At 45.0% G+C, this 7,021-nt stretch overlaps 1 protein-coding gene across 1 annotated transcript in view; it reads right to left on the minus strand.

Moving 5' to 3' along the window:
* Nucleotides 1–6,890, minus strand: part of e2f2 (E2F transcription factor 2) — a 76,964-nt gene extending 70,074 nt beyond the window's left edge. The window contains exon 1 of the mRNA XM_073034559.1: nt 6,752–6,890. The gene's annotated coding sequence lies outside the window, so the exon portion shown is untranslated. The remainder of the gene's footprint in view (nt 1–6,751) is intronic.
* Between the last annotated feature and the right edge of the window lie 131 nt (nt 6,891–7,021).

A 7,021-nucleotide genomic window follows, 5' to 3' on the forward strand; every position in this document is an offset into this window, starting at 1 on the left:
CATTTTCCTACGCTCCGGGGAATAAAGTCCTAACCTTTTCAACTTTACCCTATAACTCAAGTCTCAGCAATATCCTTGTATATTTTCTCTGTACTCTTTCAGTCTTACTGATAACTTTCCTGTAGGTAGGTGACCAGAACTTCACACAAATTTGGCCTCACCAAAATCTTATGCAACTTCAAAATAGCATCCCAACTCCTCTTCTCAATACTTTGGTTTATGAAGGCCAATGTGCCTAAGCTCTCTTCATAGCTGGATCTACCAGTAACACCACTTTCAAGGAATTATGTACCTGTATTCCCAGATCAATTTGTTCTACCAAACACCTCAGTGCCCTACCATTCACTATGTAAGTCCTACCCTGGTCTGTCCTCCCAAAATGCCTCCTGACACGTGTCTGCATTAAATTCCATTTGCACCTTTCCAGTTGTTCCTGTTCACACTGCAAGTTTTGATAGACTTCCCAACTTTCCACTACACTCCCAATCTTGGTGTCATCCTCAAACTTGCTGATCCAAATTGTGAATATAGATGACAAACAACAATGGACCCAGCATCAATCGCTGTGACACAGCACTAATCGCAGGCCACCAGTCAGAGAGGCAACCGTCTACTACCACTCTCTGTCTTATCCCACAAAGCCAATGTCAAATCCAGTTTACTAATTCATCCTGAATGCTAAGCGACTGAATCTTCTTGACCAATCACCCATGCAGAGCCTTGTCAAAGGCCTTACCAGAGTCCATGTATATGTAGATACTTGTCAAGTACTGCTGCATGCTGGCTCCCCCAGCCGGGACTGCCTCATTTTCTCCATTGATGTCCAAGCCTTATACACTTCCATCCCTCATCAAGAAACCAGTAAAGCTCTCTGCTTCTTTCTCAATAAAATTAAACCTGTTCCCCTCCGCCATCAACTTCCTCCATCTGGCAGAACTAGTCCTCACCCTAAACAATTCTTCCTTCAGCTCCTCCAACATTCTCCAGACTTGAAGGGTGGCAATGGGCCCCCTCATCAGCCCCATCTCTCTGCCTTTTCACTGGCTACATAGAACAGTCCATGTTCCAAGCCTTCCCTGTTAATGTTGCCCAACTCTTCCTCTGCTACATTGACAACTCTATTGGTGCTGCTTCATGTACCCATGCTAAGCTCGTCAATTTCATTAACTTTGCCTTTAATTTCTACCCCACTCTTAAATTCATTTGGTCCATTTCTGACACCTCCCTCCCTTTCTGGATCTCTCTGTCTCCATCTCTGGAGACAAACTGTCAACTGACATCTTTAATAAACGTACCAACTCCCACGGTTATCTTGACTATACCTCTTCCCACCTTCTCTCTTGTTAAAATGCTGTTCCCTTTTCTTGGTTCCTTCATCTCCACTACATCTGTTCCCAGGATATCAGAGATGTCCTCCTTCTTCAAATAGAGGGGTTTCCCTTCCTCCACCATTGACTCTGCCCTCACGCATCTCCTTCATTTTCCAAACATCCGTGCTCATGCCATCTTCCCACTGTCTTAACAGTGATAGAGTTCCTCTTGTCCTTACATATCAACCCATCAGCCTCCGCAACCAACACATCATGCTCTGTAACTTCCATCATCTCTAAAGAGAATCCTATCACCTGAAGTATCTTTACCTCCCGCTCTTTCCCAATTTTCACAGGGATTACTCCTTCCATGATTCCTTTGTCTATTTGACCCTTCCCATTTATCTCCCTCTCAGCACTTATCCCTGCAAGCAGCTGAAGTGCTACATCTGAGTACTCAAGTGCACTGAGGTTGGACCCTCGACGAGGAAGGGGAGGAGGGAAGAGAAGAGAGCGGTAGTGATAGGGGATTCTATAGTCAGGGGGGCGGATAGGAGATTTTGTGGGGAAGATCGGGAGTCTCGGATGGTATGTTGCTTCCCTGGTGCCGGGGTCCGAGACACCTCAGATCGGGTGCAGGTTATTCTCGAGAGGGAGGGCAAGAATCCAGATGTTGTGGTCCATGTAGGGACCAATGACGTGGGTACGATGAGGGGGTCCTGCGTAGGGAGTTCAGGGAGTTAGGTGCAAAGCTGAAGAGCAGGACTTCTAGGGTAACAATCTCAGGATTGCTACCTGTGCCACGTGCGAGTGAGGCAAGGAACAGAAAGATTATACAGATTAATACGTGGCTGAGAGGATGGTGCAGGAGGGAGGGCTTCAGGTTTTTAGATAATTGGGCTTTGTTCCAGGGAAGGTGGGATCTGTTCCGAAGGGACGGTTTACACCTGAACTGGAGTGGTACTAACGTTCTTGCAGGGAAGTTTGCTAGTGCTGCTCGGGGTGGGGGGGGGGGTTAAACTAAATTTGCAGGGGGCGGGGATCCAGAATGTGAGAGAGGATAGCGAGATGAAGAACAAAGGACAGGTGGGGACTACACAGTTCCAGAATATTAAGTGTGTAGTAGAGGAAGGTGAGGGGGAACAAGTGTTAAGGAGGACACATGTACAGAGGGATGGTCTGACGGAACATGGAGTTAAATGTGCAGAAAGAATAAGTAAATTTAGGGAAGACAACAAAATTCTAGGGGCGTATAGCCCGATGGGAATTCAGGGAGCTGGGTTAAGCACAATAGGCAGAGATTCAAACAGAGAGAGGAGAAATGGGCTAAAAATTCTATATCTGAATGCACGAAGTGTCAGAAATAAGGCGGATGAGCTTGAAGCTCAGGTGCGAATGGGTAACTATGATGTTGTTGGGATAACGGAGACATGGGTGCAGGGAGATCAGACCTGGGAAATGAATGTACAAGGGTATACGTGCTATCGTAGGGACAGAAATGTGGGCAGAGGGGGTGGGGTGGCCCTGTTGGTGAGGAATGAGATTCAGCCCTTTGCAAGGGGGGGACATAGGATCAGGAGAAGTGGAGTCTGTGTGGATAGAATTGAGGAACAGTAAGGGCAAAAGGACCCTAATGGGTGTTGTCTACAGGCCACCAAACAGTAGCATGGATATTGGGTGCAAGTTGAATAGGGAGTTAACATTGGCATGTGGCAAAGGAAATGTTGCAGTAGTTATGGGGGATTTCAACATGCAGGTGAACTGGGAGAATCAGGTTGGTGCTGGACCCCAGGATAGGGAGTTTGTAGAGTGCCTACGGGATGCATTCTTGGAACAGCATGTATGAGAGCTGACCAGGGACAAGACTATTCTGGATTTAGTGTTACGTAATGAACAGGATTTGATAAGCGATCTTGCAGTAAAGGAGCCATTAGGAGTAGTGATCATAATATGATAAGTTTTTATCTGCAATTTGAGAAGGATAAGGGCAGCTCAGAGGTGTCAGTGTTGCAGTTGAACAAAGGAGACTATGGAGCCATGAGGGAGGAGCTGGCCAAAGTTAACTGGATAGATATCCTAGCAGAAAAGACAGTGGAACAGCAATGGCAGGTATTCTTGGGTATAATGCACAAGGGGCAAAATCAGTTCATCCCCCAGAGAAGGAAGGATTCAAAGGGGGGAAAGGGGCCACAGTGGTTGACAAAGGAAGTCAGAGATTGCATAGCATTAAAAAAAAGTAAGTATGACAGAGCTAAGGTGAGTAGGAGGACAGATGATTGGGAAATTTTTAAGGAACAACAGAACTTAACTAAAAAGGCAATACAGGGAGAAAAAAATGAGGTACGAATGCAAGCTAGCCAGGAATATAAAGGAGGATAGCAAAATCTTTTATAGGCATGTGAAGAGAAAGAAGATAGTTAAGACCAATGTTGGGCCCTTGAAGAATGAATTGGGTGAAATTGTTATGGGAAACAGAGAAATGGCAGAAGAATTTAATAAGTACTTTAGATCTGTCTTCACTAAGGAAGACACAAGCAATCTCCCAGATGTATGAATGAGCCAAGGACATAGGGTAACAGAGGAAATGAAACAGATTGACATTAGGAAGGAAACGGTGATGAGTAGACTGATGGGACTGAAGGCTGACAAATCCCCAGGTCCAGATGGTCTGCATCCTAGAGTACTAAAGGAGGTGGCCCTGGAAATCGTGGATGCATTGGTAATCATTTTCCAATGTTCCTTAGATTCAGGATCAGTTCCTGAGGATTGGAGAATGGCTAATGTTATCCCACTTTTTAAGAAAGGAGGGAGGGAGAAAACAGAGAACTATCGACCTGTCAGCCTAACATTAGTAGTGGGGAAGATGCTAGAGTCTATTACTAAAGATGAAATAGTGGCATATCTAGATAGCAGTGATAGGATTGGGCCGAGCCAGCATGGATTTACCAAGGGTAAATCATGCTTGACTAATCTATTGGAGTTTTTCGAGGATGTAACCAGGAAGTTAGACAAGGGAGATCCAGTGGATGTAGTGTACCTCAATTTTCAGAAGGCATTTGATAAGGTCCCACATAGGAGATTGGTGGGTAAAATCAGAGCTCATGGCATTGGGGGGAAGACATTGACATGGATAGAAAACTGGTTGGCAGCTAGAAAGCAAAGGGTAATGGTGAATGGGTGTTTCTCGGAATGGCAGGTGGTGACTAGCGGGGTGCCACAGGGCTTGGTATTGGGACCACAGCTGTTTACGATTTACGTCAATGATTTAGATGAAGGCATTGAGAATAACATCAGCAAGTTTGCTGATGATACTAAGCTGGGTGGCAGTGTGACATGTGATGAGGATGTTAGGAGAATTCAGGGTGACTTGGATAGGCTGGGTGAAAGGGCAGATGCTTAGCAGATGATGTTTAATGTGAATAAGTGTGAGGTTATCCACTTTGGGAGTAAGAACAGGAAGGCAGATTATTATCTGAACGGTGTAAAGTTAGGTAAGGGAGAAATACAAAGAGATCTCGGAGTCCTTGTTCATCATTCACTGAAGGTGAATGAGCAAGTGCAGCAGGCAGTGAAGAAGGCTAATGGAATGTTGGCCTTTATTACAAAGGGAATTGAGTACAAGAGCAAGGAAATCCTCTTGCATTTGTACAGGGCCCTGGTGAGACCACACCTGGAGTATTATGTACAGTTTTAGTCTCCAGAGTTAAGGAAGGACATCCTGGCTGTAGAGGAAGTGCAGCGTAGATTCACAAGGTTAATTCCTGGGAAGTCAGGACTGTCTTACGCAGAGAGGTTAAAGAGACTGGGCTTGTACACGCTGGAATTAAGGAGATTGAGAGCGGATCTGATTGCAACATATAAGACTATTAAGGGATTGGACAAGATAGAGGCAGGAAGTATGTTCCAGATGCTGGGAGAGTCCAGTACCAGAGGGCATGGTTTGAGAATAAGGGGAAGGTCATTTAGGACAGAGTTAAGGAAAAACTTCTTCTCCCAGAGAGTTGTGGGGGTCTGGAATGCACTGCCTCGGAAGGCAGTGGAGGCCAATTCTCTGGATGCTTTCAAGAAGGAGCTAGATAGGTATCTTATGGATAGGGGAATCAAGGGATATGGGGACAAGGCAGGAACCGGGTATTGATAGTAGATGATCAGTCATGATCTCAAAATGGCAGTGCAGGCTCGAAGGGCCGAATAGTCTACTTCTGCACCTATTGTCTATTGTCTATTGTCTATCTGCCCAGTCACCTCCTCCCTCACCCCCCAGTCTTTCCTGGTGAGGCAGCACTTCACCTGTGAATCTGCTGGGGTGGTCTATTGTGTCCAGTGCTCCTGATGTTGCCTCCTCTACATTGGTGAGACCCATCATAAATTGAGGGACTGCCTTGTCAAGCACCTCCACTCCATCTGTCAAAAACAGAACTTCCTGGTGGCCAACATCTTAAGTCTGATTCTCATTCCTGTTCCAACATGTAGGTCCTTGACTTCTTCTAGTAATACGATGAGGCCAACCTCAGAGTGGAGGAGCAAAACCTTATATTCCATCTGGATAGTCTCCAACCTGATAACATGAATATTGATTTCTCCTTCCAGTTAAAAAAAATCCCTCCCCCCTCCCTTCTTCTTCTATTCCCCATTCTGACCTCTTAGCTCTTCTCACCTGCTTATTATCTCCCGATGGAGTCCCTCCTGTTTTCTTTCCTCCTGCGGTCCACTCTCCTCTTCTATTGAATTTCTTCTTCTCCAGCACTTTATCCCCTGCCAGTCCAAGTACTCATGTATCTGGTGCTTTAGGATATCTTCCAATAACTTATCCACTACTGATGTCAGGCTTGCTGCCTATAATTTCCAGCACTAGTCTTAGAGCCTTTCCTGAACAATGGAACAGCATTAGCTATCCTCCATTTCTCCGGCACCTCAATTGGCTAAGGATGTTTAAATATTTCTGCCTTCATTTTCTGCACTAGCTTCCCACAGACAGTCCATGAACCCACAAGCACTACCTCACCACTCCTCTCTGTACTATCTATCTATTGTAATTTATCCTGATTTGTATTTCTTTGCACTGTACCACTGCTGCAAGGCAACAAGTTTCAAGATAAATATCAGTGATAATAAACCTGATTCTGATTCCTTAAGTATTGCTGATGGGCCAACAAGGACAGGGGTTCGAGGCCACACAAATCAATTCAAACAACAATACATCAAATTAAATCAGCCAGTAGCCAAAGTTGTTCCACTGGCACAAGACCATTTATATCAAGATATTCAATTTAAATATTTTGCTGTGGGAACACAGCCTCAAAGTGAAACAGCTGGCAGAGTCCAGTGGAAGAATGTGTGGAATTTAAAATGATATGTGGAAGTGACTAATTAGTGAATGAGAGTTCAGTCTGTGGACAGATAGCTAAGTAAGAAGATTGTTGAATCAGACAAATGCTTACCTCAGACACTGTATGAGTGTTGACGTTCAGTCAAGGGTATTGTAGGTCACTTTGAACCTGGCTTCATCAGAAGCTGTAGACTCATGTTCCACTGGGAGTCATAGGAGTACAGAGGTATAGGAATTGTCCTTCCCCTTTCCAGCTCAAGAATGTTGTTATTGTAGAGTCAACGTACTGTATTGCAACATGACAGTTCTATGATGCTTGTGGAAGAGAAATATAGCAACCTGCAAGCAGAGAATTGCTAACATGGTTTCACGTGCCAGCAGT

This window comes from Hemitrygon akajei, chromosome 32 (assembly GCF_048418815.1).
Source record: "Hemitrygon akajei chromosome 32, sHemAka1.3, whole genome shotgun sequence".
Lineage (NCBI taxonomy): Eukaryota > Metazoa > Chordata > Chondrichthyes > Myliobatiformes > Dasyatidae > Hemitrygon > Hemitrygon akajei.